This window comes from Littorina saxatilis, linkage group LG8 (genome assembly GCF_037325665.1).
Source record: "Littorina saxatilis isolate snail1 linkage group LG8, US_GU_Lsax_2.0, whole genome shotgun sequence".
NCBI classification, from domain to species: Eukaryota; Metazoa; Mollusca; class Gastropoda; order Littorinimorpha; family Littorinidae; genus Littorina; species Littorina saxatilis.
Window position 1 is genome coordinate 57,088,425 of NC_090252.1, and position 17,919 is coordinate 57,106,343.

The window sequence follows — 17,919 nt, forward strand, 5'->3', positions numbered from 1 at the left end:
GCATCCTCCTGTTTCGTCACTGACCAGTATTCTTCAATACAGGCTGCTCCGTGTGTACAATCGTGTGTTTGGTATATACTTATAGTGTGTGTGTTTTTTGTAATGTACATAATCAAAAAACAAGAAAGGTAGGTTGTTGGAACGTTTGTTATTGACAAAACAATACATTCACAGATATTTCGATGCATTCATTCGCTCGGCTTCCTGACGAGTTGGCGAAAACTGATTCTATCAAGATAAGTTCTAAGTGAATATTAATTTTGTTTGTCTGTTCACTTAAAAGACCGTTGGGTCGAAATATCTGTGAATGTATTGTGTTGTCAATAACAGACGTTCCAACAACCTACCTTTCTTGGTTTTTTTATTCGGAATTTTGGAACGTTGGCAGTCGCTTTGTTTTTGGATTTGTAATGTACATAGTTACGACGTTACCTCGGCAAACACTTTTACACTGAAATCCGTCCAGGCTTTTGCCAGGGATAAGAATATACTTTTATATAATAATCAAATAGAAAGATAAGAAAGGAGACGAAGAGTATGTTTATATAATTTAGAAATGTATTGAATATTGGCTATGTAATTGTACGTTGTATTGTGCTTTATTTATTTATGTTTTTGTTTTGTTTGAAGATGCATACAGCATAGTCTTGTATGTCCGATGTTATTTGATGTTGATGTCTGATGTTGTTGTCATGTTATATATGTACAAAACAGAAATAAAACCATGTAAAAAAAAATATTAAAAAATATTAAAAAATAATAAAAACATACTTCCAAGTGGACACATATTGATTTGTACAAACAGGATGCCTTCATAATCTCCCACTCAGCACAGGAAGCAGCCAATGAGTCACTTGTAGTATTTTAAGTAGAGCGATTGTTTAAGTTGAAACGGAGATACCTTTCACAACAGAGAAAGGGGGAATGTACGTTCTGGCTCACCGATTCCGACAGACCCTAAATATTAACGCAAAATAGGCTTCTGGACTAAACTTTTACTAAAATGAAACATGCGACAAAATCAGAAAAATACTGCATAAATCCATACAAAAAAAAATACAGTAAAGTAAGGTTGTTTTGAACCAATGCCGGGTCTGTCGGAATCAGTAACCCAGAACGTACATTCCCCCTTTCTCTTATACAACATTCTTAAGCTCAATACGCTCTCTCATTTACAAACTTTACTTCATATGTTCTTTCACTGTTAGAATTATATCTGATACATGCAATGTGACTGTCTAAACGAATAGTTAACTCTTTACAAGTGATTCTATTTTTACTTTTTCTTCCCGTCCTATTTGAATCCCCTTTTTTAAAAACTGCTTTTTCAGATCTTCTATATCGAGTGGCTTGTTATATTCAGCTCGTGTTTTTGTTTGAATACTTGCTTTCTTACTTTTGTAGTCATCAAAGTCTGTTTGTATCTGTTTGAATTCTTCGTCAGAAACTTTTGAATCTTCAAGTGCTTTACTGATAGACAGTTTTAGGCTAGACAATTTTGATGATGCAAGAGTGGAAATGGATTCGTGTTTTTCAAGCTTTTTCACAATTTTTTTCATTATAGCTGATGCTATAAATGATAAACCACCAACTGCTGCTGCGACACCACCTAGGATTAGAGAAACTGGAGTCCCTACTCCGGTAGCTAACAGAATTGTTCCCGTTACACCTGCAGCTGATGCAAGGATAGTAGAACCAGTGCTGGCATTAGAAAGGCTGTTGTAAGTTGTTGAGTACTTACGTCTAGCGCGAGAATATTTTTCTAATTCATCTTCTAGTTGTTTTTGTATATTACTAATGTGTGCCAGTCTGAATTGTTGACTTTCTGCTGCACTTTCATCAATATTAGGATAAAGCTTCACACTGCTAGTCATCTTTTTAATGCAAAATATAAAATATTTATCTTAATTCTCACTGGCCAGTGTTTCTGCTAAGCTTTGAAGCTGTTCATTGCTTAACACCTTATCTGTATAGTAGAAAGCAATCAAATCAAGATAAGTAAGATTAATACTTCTTATTTCTGTTAAATTATTTATATCTGCGTTAACAACAACATTTTGGTTTGACGTCTGTTTTTTTATTGTGTTAGAATCCTTTTGAACAGCAATAAATACTCTGACTTCTTCAACATTTAATGGTCTCCAGTTGAGATTTATTCCTCTCATTAGAACAGTGTTTGTGGTTTCTTCCCTTTTCCTGACAACTATATCAAATATCATAGTTGCATTCTGCCCTATTGGAAGCTTGGGTATAAAATCGACAATGGTGTCAGCGTCCTTTTCAACACTTTGTTTTTTGTGAATGAGATAGTTGTTCTTATGGAAAGGTTTAACTGCAACTTCTCCCCTGCTGTTAATCGCAGGAACAAGGCTAACAATTAGTGGTTTAGCATTGATTGACTTACGGAATGTGTCGTCTTTTCCAACAAGAGTGTATGGACTCACAAATTCAAACTTCATTTCCCAGTCAATCTTTTTTATAACAGGACTAAGTACCCATTTTTTATTCTGATGTTTCCACATGTAGTATATGTCATCGACAATTGGATCAGGTACATTAACATCACGGATTTGACCTAGTTTGAGGAATCTTGGTTTCTTTTCATCGTCGATTTCCTTTCTCTTGTAATAACCGGTGTCTGTAAACTCGAATGCATACACTGCACCAACTTCAGCATTGCTCTCAAAGTCGATAGCGTCTGCTAAATCTTTCAACTCTATAGTTGAACATGCAACAGGATAAGCTATTGTAGGTCCACTCGACATTTTAATACTCAATATTTTATGGAACTATTTCCAATGTAATGTTAAACAAACAATCAACTGGTTGTCCACTTTGATTTTTCAGATCAATGTGTAGGAATTCATGACACCCTTCCTCCAAGTCCTTGAACTGAAGTGTCTTAAATGTTGGCACGTGCATTTTACAAAAAGAGGCATCACTCGGTGGAAGAATTCTAAGCAGATCAGAACGCTGATCATTAAACAGATTATAGGATGTGTTAAGCTCTCTCATGTGAACAAACAGTACACTGTTAACATCCATGTCAATGGGACGTGTTCCCTTGTATAAATTTGTAATTCCAAGCATATCAAGGAGTTTGGTTGGAAACTCAACGTTTACTTCTCTAGTTTTGGGCATAGTAAGAGTAGCAATGAGACTTGCATGATTTAAACTCGCTGTAATACCTACTGGAGCAAACAATTCTTTCTCTAAAGTGCAGAAGTCATAGTAACCATCTTCTACAGAATGTGTTTTACCATTAATTCTAACCCAGTTGTTAGCCTTTTTTTTACTGATATTATACCAAGTAACCTTGTACATAATTTCATGCAGTGCAACTTTCATTCCTCCATTTTGATTGTTGATAGGGTTTGCAAGTTTAACTGGCACACTAGTCTTCACATTTGTTAGTGTGATAAACATTTTTTATTCAACAACAAAAATGATTCAGTATAAATTCAACAAAGACGTTAAATACAAAACTGGACCATATTACAATCCAAAGACTATTTCTTTCCATGAGTTGGACTTTGCTGTAACAGAAACAGAATCCATTCGCGTTAAAGTGCCTGACCCATTCCATTCTTACCTAAATCCCCCAATCAAAAATGATAGTGTTCCAAAGATGTGGAACTCTCACCCAATTCAGTTCTATCAGAATCAGTTAAACTTTGCAATATTCTGTGCAACCACAGGATGTGGAGTGTCCTATGCAGACCACATGAATAATTCAAACTTACTGACAAAGTGTGTGTACACATTTCACGTTTACTATCAGTGCAGGAGAATCTTGTCTGAACTTCAGGCACCAATGCCGCATGAAAAGAGCTGGAACCCATTCAACAATAGGATAAACATGAAAGTGTATGAGCGTCTCTGCAATGAATTCAATATAGATTTTAAGACCGACTTTAGGCAAAAGCAAGACAAAAACCATGGCATGGGAACACTATATTTATGGGGTGTCCACAGGAGGTATAATTTTGATTACTGGCCAGGTCATACATCTTTTTCTTCAAATGTGCAGGTACAGTTAGGATCAATAGAACAACAGCACCACAATGCATGGACTACTTTTATATTAGACACCGGCAAAGGTTTCACTGGATCAGGTGTTGAAAGGATCAATGAATCTATCCGAACATATGCGTGGTGCTTGCTAGGCTCGCAGGCACAGACACGATCAAACATAATGAGAACAAGCACAGGGTTTGGTGCACAGAAACAGTTGTTATCAAATTTAGAAGATGTCATAAACTCTGCAGTTGATCTGCCTTCCAGCATCAAAAGGTATCAAGACTCTCTCCGTTATGCAAGATCAAAAGTTGACTTTGCTGTTGGTAACGGCCTTTACATGTTACCTTCTGATCTCCAGCTGCAGATTGGAACAATAACAAATTATAACAATGAAATCATTATTGCTAGTGACACCCAGCCGCTTGGAAAGGGTGAAGAACTGAATTCAGAAATCAGAACGATGTTACAGCCATATCACAATGAACAGAAACAAAGCGTGACAAGTGAAGATCGGGCTGCAGGTGAAGATCATTCTGTCACTAGGGATGATCAAGCTGTTAGTATTAGTGATGATCATGAATCGCAGAAGACTGCTCTAGTAATTGGTGGAGTGGGTGTAGGCTTACTTTTGCTTTATTCTCGTTAGCAGAACACCTGCAATTAAAACTATTAGAGTCCAGAGATGTTCAGCCATGAAACCAACAACTTTACCTGCAAAAGATAACAGCCAGCTAACAATTGAACCAATGATTCCTGGAAGTGCATCCAAAGCTTTTGCTGCTAGTTTCTTTAATAGTTCTGCAATGTGTTTGAGTTGTTTCTTTACCCATCCCGGATCAGATGGAGGTGAAGGTGGAGGTGGAGGTGGAGGTGTGACAGTGCCACCTGTGAGTGTTAACACTAATGTGCTTATTGCAAATCCTAACGCAGTTAGTATACTAGCTATTGTGATTCCCTGCTCTCTGAAAAGCGTTCTAATTCTTTCAGCAAGAGTTGTGTCTTCGTAAAGGATTCTTTGAATTGTATTTTTTATTCTGCTGACCTGTGTTCTCAGTTGTTCTCTATTGTTACTTAGAACTTCTAACCTTATGGCTTTCTCCTCCTGCAAATCTTTTAAACGCTTAGAAATTCTGTTTTTTACTTCTTGTTCTAGGTTCAAATCATCAGCATCAGCAAGTTTTTGTTTCTCTTTGTTTATATCTTCATCCAGCTGACCTAGTTTTGACAGATTATTTGCTATTTCACCTCTGATGGTTTGTAGTGATTGATTAAGGGCTTCTATTTCTCTCATAGGTAATAGTTCATGTGGAGTCTTCAGTGAAGTTTCCTCAGAAAAAGAAGTCTCTATCTCTTGTATAAGTTGATCAGCCTCTTCTGCAAGTTTATTAAGATCTTGCAATGGAACAGATTCTATTTGAGTAGCAGTTGGTAGTCCTAGTTCTGCTTGTTGAAGTAAGGAAACAACATGGGAAGATGATGACCGTGTGCTAGGCACAATATCTAATTGCCTAAGTCGATTAGCAGTAAGTTTTTGTTTTAGTGAAACTTTTGATAGAAACTTAGCAGGATTAGATTTATATGTAAGTTGGACTTTTTCTCCTTTATCGCTAGTTGTATATAAATGATTTGCTTCCATTTTGAACTGGTTTGGATCTAAAACATCAGGTTCTTCTCCTAAACTTTTGTAGAAATCTCTAACTTTACCTTCCAGAAGTTCATGTCGTGCCACCTCATAATGCAGTGAATGATGGTAGGGAACCAAAGGGATTGCTTCGCTCATGTCGTCCGCTGGCTCAAATAAATCTTCAAATCCACCTTCTGCCATTTGTAACTTATTTTTTATTTTGAAAATAAAAAAAGATGGCACAATCGTTCGGTTCTGTTCTTGATCCTTACAGAAGGCTGAAAGAACCTCTCGGGGTAAAAGGAATAAGGCAAACAGTTATAGTCACAAATAATCCTTCTACTATTGATCAGAATGAAATACTTACTGTTAGGTTTCCTAATCTAGGTAAGAACGATGTTATTGTACCAGGCACTGTAAGACTATCATTCAAATTAGAATTAGAATCTGGCTCAGATGCAAATAGGACTTTGGCTTATAATGTAGGAAGAGCAATTGTGAGGAAGATTACTGTCAAACTGGAAGGGCGGGAAGTGATGTCATTGAATAATGCAGATGTATTTTTAGTTTACGCAGATAATTGGTTAACTGACAATGAAAAGAAAAACAGAGTGTTTCAAGGGATTCAGTCAGACAATGGGATAAAAGTTAGAATAGGAGCCGGAGATAAAGCTGACAACAAAAAAGATAACGCTGTCAATGTTGCTTTTGGAAACAAATTTTGTATTCCACTTGACTTTGAACTCATAAATTCACATCCTCCCTTCTATCAAGGAGCATTGCGTGACAGGCTGTCATACGACCTGACTTTCAATAGTTATGATCGTGTTATGCTTTCAGAAGACCCGGAAGCAAAGTATAAGGTGTCTGGAATTTCTTTAGAGTTTGATGTTGTAAACCATCCTGAACTGGCTAGACTTATAGAAAATCAGTACAGTTCTAAGCTGCCTATCTATTATGAAAGAGTGTTGAATCACAGTACACTTTCAAAAAGCCAGGCTGATCCAATCTGGAACATTAACTTGAATACACCAGCTAGGTCAATGAAGGGAATACTTATGTTGTTTGAGGAACCAAAAGATTCATATGAAAGGCAAATAGAAAAGTTTTACAATCCACTAATCAATAGAGTATATTGCACAATTGAAGGGCAGCCAAACCAAATATTTGCATCTGGCATGCTGCCATACCAACACTATGATGAAGCAAGAAAGTACTTTACTGGAGGAAGATTGAAAGACCCAACATCTGATCTTGTGGCTAAAGATCTACATTTACACGGTGTTGGCGTAGAAGATTTCTTGACAAATAAATATGCGTTATGGCTGGATCTTAGAACAACTGACGACAACAAACTGCATGGAAGTGGAAGGCGAATTGAAAACGGATCAGAAGGAATCACAATACAAATTGAAAAGGAAGTAGGGAGTAGTAGTAAATCAGTTAAGATCTACGTGTTTGTTGTGTCAGATGCGCAGTTAAACATCTCTGAAAGCAGATTACAGGATATTGTTTATTGAACGTGTTAAAATGAAGTATCTAGATTTTCTTCCAAAAGATCCACACTGTTCTTTGATTTGTGGGGCAACAGGTTGCGGCAAAACAAGATATGTTTTGGATTTATTACAGACTGTTTACATAAATCACTTTGAACACATAGTCATATTCTGTCCAACCATAAAGCATAACAGAACATACAAGGAGAGAAAATTCATATGGTCTGATCAAAATATATTTATTGTAAATCCTTCTGATCGTCTAAATGTTTGCTTGGAGCATTATTTCGATCTTTTTCAGAACACGCCAACACTGTTTATTATTGATGACTGTGCAGCAGAACGTGACATTGTTAGAAAGAAAAGTGCACTAGCAAAGCTTGCATTCAGTGGACGACATGCATTAATATCAGTTTGGATATTAACACAAAAATACAATGCAGTTCTGAAAGACTTTAGAGAGCAACTCAAAACAATAACATTGTTCTATTCAAAGGACCGTGACAGTTTTGAAGAGTGTCTTCGAGAAAATGATGTCATTGAAAACAAACAGGAGAGAGAAAGAATAAAGAATAATCTGAAATCTTCTAAGCACTCGAAACTGGTTTTAAAAACTGATCAACCAGTTCAGTATGTATGTTTGTAGAAATCCTTGCTAAGTTCTTGTCAAGTTCTTACTCAAGTTCTTACCAAGTTCTTGTCAATTTCTTACTCAAGTTCTTGTCAAGTTCTTACTCAAGTTCTTACTAAGTTCTTACTCAAGTTCTTGTTAAGTTCTTGTTAAGTTCCTACCTAAGTTCTTACTCAAGTTCCTACCTAAGTTCTTGTCAAGTTCTTACTAAGTTCTTGTTAAGTTTTTACTCAAGTTCTTGTTAAGTTCCTACCTAAGTTCTTACTCAAGTTCCTACCTAAGTTCTTGTTAAGTTCCTACCCAAGTTCTTACTCAAGTTTAATTACTAGATTTTTATTTTATTCTGCATCAAAATAAAATGAACTGTGATGAATTGCTGATGCAGACTTCTACAGATATTGAAATCTGTGACAGTAGGACTATACCTGATAAAAAAGAAAGATTGTATTCACTTGCTGTTTGTGGAAAAACAAAACACTACCTTGGGCGGCAGTTAACTGTGGAAGAAGTACAATATCTTTCCTCAGAAGATATAGAAAAGTATCATGGACGGTATGAATCAGTGCTTGGTTCTAAGATGGTTAGAAGTATTGGACAGACTGTTATAGGTTTGTACACAAAGATTTTTGGACATTTTACACCTCTCGACTCGGAGGAAGACTTAACACATGATCTAACTCATGACCCTGTTGTTTCCAAGTCCCTCGAATCTCTTGCCTGTGGCCTGTATTATCGATTTGGTGCTTTATTAGTACCATTTGTTGCTGGATTAATTACTTTCAAACACATTAATTTTCAGAATAAAAAAGATGACAGATCAGTTGAAGCAGACAGTGGAGCAGACGAAAATACCAGAAGTGAACACAGTGACAAAGAAACCTGGTAGAGTAGAAGCAGGAAAAAAACTAGCCGAATGGAACAGACAAAAAAAGTTAAATCAAAAGGCAAAGCAGAACATTATGTCTGAAGTTGAGCAGACACCAAACATTCCTGAAGTGACTAAGGTCACACAAACTGATCAAGAATTAAAATCTTCATTTCTATCATACAGAAAAGTAGCTGTAGCAGCTGTTGTTGGAGGAGGTGGATACTTGCTTTACAAACTTTGGCAAGGCAAATATAAAGTGTCAGAAAGACCAAAATCAGAAACACCAAAATCAGAAACACCAAAACCAACAAACAAAGCAGTACAAACAATAAAAAAGCCCACAGTAGTACCTGCAGTGGATTCATTTCATATGGAATAATTTTAATATTTTAATTTTGATAACATAAAAATGAGTTCTGAAAAGACAATAGTTAATCTAGTTTATCACGCTGCAGTGATTGGAGGCTTGAGTGTAGGTTACACAATGCTGGGTAAAAGTCTCCTCAGAATGAAACCAGCCGACTTGGGAAAGTTAGACTTCGAAGACGGTGCTAAACTAATTGGTGTTGTGACAGCTTCCTTTGCAACAAAAGACTTCCTGGTGAAGCAAGGAATTATTCCAGAAAATATAAACATGTAAGACAATAAAATGGCTAGCTTGGTTATGATGGTGGGAGGTGCGATTGTAAATGCGCTTGCATTTTCTGGCAGCAACTATTTGTTTTCTAAACTGCAAAATGGTGAAGAGAGGGAAAGGCACAACAAAGCCATGGAACAACTGGCGAAAGCACAGGATGAATACGAGAAGAAACGAATTGCGCAGTTAGACTTTATGAATGATAAACTCAGGCAGCAAGGACATGCAAACAAAACCTTTGCCAATGTTGATGCAGCCATTCAAGAATACTATCTTGTAACTGGAAAGAAAATGAAGACAAGTGCTCCTCCAAAACTGGGTGACTTTTATCAGCCTTCAGAAGAGCAGAAGGTGGGCGAGATTGTTTTCATTGTTATTGGTATGGCTGTTGTTTACTTTATTGCGCGTGCTGTCAAATCTTAATATTCTGTCATTTAAAAAACCATGAGTGATGCTTTGTTATCTAAAATATATTATTCCCCAAAAGGATACTGGAAAGGAAGAACTGCTATTGACAAGCTCAGTGACGCAGCAGGTGTTTCTCAAGATATAGCAAAGAAATGGTTGTCAAAGCAGGCAGTTTGGCAGATCTATTTACCTGCACCAAGAAAAATTACACGACCACACTTTGTTAACATTAAACCGAATGACACTCATCAAATAGACCTGCTGTATTTACCGCATGACACAGTCAGAAGGAAGAAATATAAGTATGCACTGACTGTAGTTGATGTTGCAACAAGATACAAAGATGCTGAACCGTTGACAGAGAAAAGTGCTATAGCTACAGCTGTTGCCCTGCAAGAAATTTACAGACGTGGACCACTAAAGTATCCCAGAATGATTCAGTGCGATGATGGTAAGGAGTTTAAAGGAGCTGTCAACCAGCTTCTGTTAAAACATCATGTTACAGTGAAGAGAGGTATTCCAGGAAACCACAGGTCACAGGCTATTGTTGAGAGCTTTAACAAACAGTTGGCAGAAAAACTGTTTTCATATCAGTACCATCAGGAATTTTTGGACACAGAAAGTAAATTGCGTAACACTGAATGGGTCAAAAGATTACCATCAGTACTTAGAGCAATGAATCTGGAGGTATTTAAAGCTACAGGGTTAAGACCAGTTGATGCAATCAAACAGAAAACAATACCTGTTGCTCCAAAGTCAACAACACCAGTGGCATTACTACCTTTCAATCAGAAAGTCAGATATTTATATGCACCCGGTGAAGCTGAGGGTGACAGCAGGAAGCGTGCAACGGATCCAATCTGGAGTATTGACATTCATGAAATCAAGAGAGTAGTAGAGACAAATCCACCTATATATTACTTGAGAGAACCAGCACCGCAAAGAGCCTTTGTAAAAGAGGAATTACAATTAGTTCCACGTGGTACAAATGTTAAATGATTTTTTATTTCAGATTTTATAGTGTTAACAAAAATGGAAGCTCTGAGAAAGAATTCTAAGCAACTTCATTTTTTTAATTTATATTTTTATTTTGAGTTATAAAATCAAACTCACAGCGATGGAAGACTCTGTATTAGAATCTTTATCGACAGTATTTGACACCGTTGAATTACAAGTAACGGATCCTCAAAATGTGCAGTCCAGTGTGCAAGACGCCATTGAACAAATTCCAAACAATTTGTTGATTGAACCTCCAGTAAAAGTGCAGATAGTCAGTTTAATAAAATACAAAACAGTCAGTGATGAGGTGCTAGAAGTTCATGTTTCAACCAGACAACTAGCACTTAATTCTATGGCAGAATTGAATGGAAACTGGGCAGATGAAATGATGAAACGGTTTGAGCAAGCTGCAGAGGATGCAAAGATGAAAGGATCCGGATGGTCAGAAGGTGAAATTCTAAAAATAGAATTGAAGCTAAGTAAATTTGCCCCCATCAGAGGTAGAAGTTACATACCTTTACCTCCTGCTCTTGTCAAAAAACGTGCTGTGCTGAACATAAAGAATGATGATGACAAATGTTTTATGTGGTGTGTTCTGGCAAGACTGTACAGTGTAAAGAAAAATGCAGAAAGAGTGTCTAACTATCATGCATACAGAAATAAACTAAACTTTACTGGTATTGAATTTCCTGTCAGCATTACAAGCATTGACAAATTTGAACAGCAAAACAAACCCATCACCGTAAATGTTTACACGTGGGATGAGGAAGATGAACTGAAACCAGTCAGAATATCAAAGAACTCACCAACGATTGGTGATTGTGATACTAACCATGTTGACATGTTACTAATGACTGATGGTGTAAAATATCATTACACTTTGATTCGTACAATGAGTAGACTGATGGCGAGCACAAGCAATCACAATAGTAAACAAGACTTTTGTAGGCGATGTCTCTTGCGTATTCCATCAATTCATGCAGCACTTATACACAAGCAACATTGTAAGAGCGTTGATGATGCGGTTGTGAAGTTAACAACACCACCGCCAGACAGCAAAGTGTATTTTAAGAATGTATGCAAACTACAGAAAAATCCTTATGTTGTTTATGCTGACTTTGAATCTATCATTGTGCCATATGAAGGACCTTTACCAAAAGACCTACCTAAAACAGTAACTCTAAGTAATCATCAAGTCTGTTCATATGCATTTATTGTTGTTAGTTCAGATGGTAAACATTCTAAACCGCAATTGTACAGAGGACCTAATGCAGCAAAGAACTTCTTACAGCAAATGAACCAAGTGCGAAATGACTGCTCCAAACAACTGAATCTTTCAGACATTGTTATGAAACCTGAAGACCAAGAACAGTTTAACTCTACCACACAGTGTTGGATATGCGAACAAAGTCTAACACCAAACACAGACAATCCAATAGTAAGAGATCATGATCATGTAAGTGGGCAGTTCCGAGGAGCAGCACACAGCAAATGTAATCTACAATTAAAGTTTGATCCTAAGACTTGGAAGCTTCCAATCTTCTTCCATAACTTGCGCGGTTATGATTCACATCTGATCATGCAGGCAGTAACTGATGAATACAAAGCAAGATGCATTGCGCAGTCTTCAGAAAAGTACATGGCCTTTACTCTGAATAGTTTATACTTCTACGATTCTGCTCAACATCTGATGGGAACACTTGAGTCTTTATCTTCATCACTAACTGCTTTCCCAATCACATGTAAGTACTTTGACAGTGACTTAGTTAGAAAGGGAGTCTATCCATATGAATACATGGATTCGTGGGAGAGGTTTGATGAAGATGAGTTACCACCAAAGGATGCTTACTTCTCACGGCTGAAGGGTAAAGGTATAAGTGACGAAGACTATGAACACGCTAAGACTGCATGGAATAAATTAGGATGTAATACAATGGGTGATTATCATGATCAATATTTGTTGGCTGATGTTTGTTTACTTGCAGATATATTTGAGAATTACAGAAGAACATGTATGAAGCACTACAATCTAGATCCTTCACATTACATATCTGCACCAGGCATGAGCTGGGATGCATTTCTTAGATTTACAGGAGTAAAGATTGACTTGCTATCAGATCTACCTACACTTCAGATGATTGAAAATGGACTACGTGGAGGAATCAGTATGGCTTCACACAATTACTGCAAAGCCAACAACAAATACTTGGACGACTTTGATCCTATGAAACCTTCTAATTACATCATGTATCTAGATGCAAACAATTTGTATGGTTGGGCAATGTGTCAGACGCTTCCACTTCGGAACTTTAAGATCTATTCAGGACCATTTTCACAATGTGTTGTGCTGACAATATTAAAAGCAGGCCCAGACAGTCGAAAGGGATGGATACTAGAAGTTGACTTAGACTATCCACTATCACTTCATGATCTACATAATGATTATCCTTTAGCGGCTGAGAGGTTAAAAGTAAACCCAAGAGAACCTCCAAAGCTGGTGCCCAATCTGTTTCACAAAAAGAAGTATGTGTGTCACTACAGACTGTTACAGTTTTACATTAGACATGGATTAATTTTGAAGGCTGTTCATCGTATAATTTTATTTGATCAAGAACAGTTTATGAAACCTTACATCATGAAAAACACAGAACTGAGAACCAAAGCCGCTGATGCATCAGAGAAAGACTTTTTTAAACTGATGAACAACAGTTGCTTTGGTAAGACAATGGAAAACCCACACAAGAGAAAGGATGTTAGACTTGTTACAAGAGAAAATGAGGCCATCAAGCTGACATCCAAACCACAGTATCAAGACTTTAAATACTTTCATGAACAGCTGTATGGTATCTTAATGAAAAAACTTGTAGTCAAGCTTGACAAACCAGTATTCATAGGCTTTACTGTGCTAGAGTTGTCAAAACTGTTGATGCTTGAGTTTTTGTATGATTATTTGAAACCAAGATATCCCAAATCGAGAGTACTTTACACAGACACAGATTCATTCTTACTTGACATTCCAGCGGATGACATTTACAAAGATCTAGAAGCTGAAAGTCCTGCAGTAAAAGGAAAAGATTCTTTTTATGACACTTGCGACTACCCTAAAGAATCACCATTGCACTCAAATGTTAACAAGAAGGTTATTGGAAAGATGAAAGATGAAATGAATGGGAAGATAATTAAGGAGTATGTTGGATTGCGTGCAAAGATGTACAGTGTTGCAAGTGAGAAAGGGGTGGTTAAAAAAGCAAAGGGTGTAAGCAAACAGGTTGTAAAGTCGAGCATATCGCATGATAACTACAAGGAAGCACTGTTTCAGAAGCGAGTGTTTCACCATGACAACCCTAAGATCAGTTCCGCGCTTCATCAGATCAACACAACTATTGTAAACAAGAAATCTTTAGATGCTAATGACACAAAGCGCGTTTATTCATCACCAGAATATTCTTATGCAATTGGGCACTGGAGAACAAACGCGGCTCCAAATAGTCTGAGTGTGTAATAAGAATTTTTGTCAATCGGGAAAACCCGCTATGACAGCTTTGTTTTGACTGCAGCGGGGAAAAGGACGTTGCTTGTGAAAGGGGAGTGTTTGTGAAAGGGGAGAAGGCTTTGTTGAGTTTCAAAGCAGCCACCAAGTACACTTATCAAAAGCTTGAATCAATAAACAAGTCATTTGAATAAGTTAACACTCGGCGGCCGCCCGAAGGCAGCCTAAAAAGTTTATAGTAGGGCGTTGAAGCAGGGTGAAGCAAAAACAATAACACAGCTGAAGCAGGGTGTTGAAGCAGGATGATTAAGAAGACAGCCAAAGCAGGGCAGGCGCAGCAAACCGTACATGCATGATCGTTACTATATTTAGAATCACGTCATTACTATTTTTGAAACCGTACATGCATGATCGTTACTATATTTAGAATCACGTCATTACTATTTTTGAAACCGTACATGCATGATCGTTACTATATTTAAACACTTGTCTAACAGTGCAGGCGCAGTGTGATACTTCTGTTGTTGCGCACAAACAAGCACTGTAAGTCTAAGACTGGGACTGTTGGAGCTCTGATGTGACAGGAATATGCGGCGTTTCTGACCAGTACTCTCTGTACTCTTCGATCTGGAGCATCTCTTCGATTTGTTTAAGTTTGCCCATGATAAAACTGATTGGCAAACCAACAGTGGTAAATCGCGGAAATGCATAAAGCGATCTAGCAACGGCGCGTAGTCTACGCGCATGAACATCGGAATAGCCAGTTTTTGCTTTCAACCAGTCAGCCCACGTTTCTTTCATTCTCCCTTCTTTTCTTTGCTTCTCCTGCCATTGTTTGCACATAATCAAAAACTGTCCAAACTGAATGTAAATTAAGATTTGTTGTGCGTCCTGTCTTTTGAGATTTCTCATCCCTTTTTGCAGTCTTTCCACAATATCTTTTTCATTTTCTGCTTGAGCAAAATAAGCATTTGTGAAAGCTTCTGTGGATATAGCATGGCTAACATCTGCTTGGTTTGAAACGAGATAGTGATGTAAATCACTTGGCGTTGTTGGTTCTACTCTCTTTTTCTTTCCGTCTTTTTCTTTGAACAAATCTTCTATCTTCCTTTTTGGTTTTTTGGGCAGTCTCATTAATCCTTCTGTTTTAGCCTTAACTGCTATTAAGGCCATCTGCTCAAAATATTTTCTATTCTCTTCTAGTACATGCTGTTCTTCTTCTGTCCAAAATTCTGATGGTGTTGGCGCTGGTAGTGGGACATTACAAGCTTGTTCCATGTCAGGTAGAATTAAAGTTGTTGACCGCCTAGAATAATCTAACAATTCTTGATGAACATTTTGCGATTCAAGAAGCTCTTTCTCTAATTCTGCGACATTCACCTTGTTAAATTAAGCACTTTTTTCACTGAAACACATACACGTCTTCACAGAACAGCACCTCAATACGAAATGGCGAGACAGGTCTGCCTGGTTGCTAACAACACAAACTAGATCGGGTTGTTATCAACACACAGTGGTGGGCGGAAGTGACGTGAATGGTTACTATCACATGATTTAATCTTGTCTTGCCATTGGAGGAATATAGAAGACAGGCTTGCTGTTTGTTTTTACCAGATCAATACGGTAGTTATGGCTTGCCGACGACGGGCAGATTGGATCGAAACACACGCTGGCTGTTTGGAGTGGCCCAACTAGTTAATATTTCAATGGAAACTAAATTTAGCGTTGTATCAGAGAAAGGGAGAATGTACGTTCTGGGTTACTGATTCCGACAGACCCGGCATTGGTTCAAAACAACCTTACTTTACTGTATTTTTTTTGTATGGATTTATGCAGTATTTTTCTGATTTTGTCGCATGTTTCATTTTAGTAAAAGTTTAGTCCAGAAGCCTATTTTGCGTTAATATTTAGGGTCTGTCGGAATCGGTGAGCCAGAACGTACATTCTCCCTTTCTCTACAGAGACAAAGAGGAAGAAACAGAGAGAGACAGATTCAGACAGACAGTCAGAAATGAGGAAGAGAGAGAGAGAGATAGAGAGATATAAAGACAGAGACAGGCAGACAGACAGAAATATTGATTTTTAACTTCTTCTTTGTTTTTAATTCAAAGGGACGGGTTCGGTGAGCTCAACCCCAGTATAGGTGACCACTGGCTAGGCCTGAAGAACATTCACGCACTGACTCACAGTCGCGTCTTCAGGCTCACCATAGAGATATATCTGACCAACAACGCGTACTCTCAACGGCACTACAACGACTTCAAAGTTTCTGACGAATCCAGCAACTACGCTTTGTCCTTCTCCTCTACTCAAGGACAAAGTTCTACCCCGTCTCTTGGAGACTGCCTCACTGACGTCATAAGCAAGCCTTTCAGCACCTATGATGCGGATCACGATGACGTCACTGAGAACTGCGCACAACGTCATCAAAGTGGTTGGTGGTTTGGAAATTGCACGTTGTGTAATCCGAACGGGGTGCTGATGAAACCTGCGGATGGGATCCTGTCTGGGGCACCCGAAGAAGTTTTTTGGTACCCAGGCTTTGGTAACCGAGCCCCGTTAAAAGTGTACATGTTCCTACGATAAAGAGTCCACAACCATCCTCGAAGAATGGTCACTTTAACAGATGCTGTTGCAGCTGGGGGGTGTCCGGGTGATTTAATTCTCAATAGGCTCCGTGTATGTTAAAGCTGAATGTTAAAACTAAGAAAGTCAAGCCAAAAAGGCTATGTGTTTTATTGAAAAGGACAATGGCGAACTTTTATGTGACAGTGATGAGATTACTAAAGAAGTTAAATCCTTCTATGCACAGTTGTATGCTTCAAGGGAACATAATATAACGAATGAAGACATTCCTAATAACTTAGAACATCCTGTTTTGACTGATGAAGAACGTGATGGACTTGAAGGTATTATTTGTAAAGAAGAATTAGTCAAAGCAGTAAAACAACTTAAAAACGATAAAAGCCCCGGATCGGATGGATATTCAGCAGAATTTTTTCAAATTTTCTTTATTGATCTAGGTGCTTTCTTGCTTCGTTCAATTAATGAAGGCTTTAGAAAAGGTGAAATGTCGGTAACACAACGTCAAGGAGTGATCACCTGCATACCCAAAGAAGGGAAAGATAAAAGGTTTCTAAAAAATTGGCGTCCTATTACTCTTTTAAATACTGTCTACAAAATAGCTTCCACCTGCATTGCTGAAAGGCTGAAAACGTGTTCTCCCAACCATAATTCATGAAGATCAAAAAGGGTTTATGCAAGGTAGGAATATAGGCGAAAATATTCGTTTTACTCTATGATTCTATTATTTATGCTAATGAACGACAAGCTGATGGCCTTCTGTTAATGGTAGACTTTGAAAAAGCTTTCGATAGCATTGCATGGTCGTTTATACAAAAAAGCACTGAATAAATTTAACTTCGGAAATGATATAAAAAAGTGGATATTAACTTTTTACAGAAATAGTAAATCATGTGTAGCAGTAAACGGACAATATTCAGAGTGGTTTTAATCTGGAGAGAGGAACCCGTCAAGGGGACCCTTTGTCTCCTTATATTTTTCTAATTTGTGCCGAAATTATGGCAATAATGATGCGTCAGAATCCAAAAATAAAGGGACTGAATTTTTTTGATGTCGAAATTTTATTGTCACAATATGCGGATGACACTACTTTTTTCCTTGATGGTACCAAAGATTCTTTTTGTGCATGTGTAGAAACACTACAGACATTTGCTTCTTTGTCA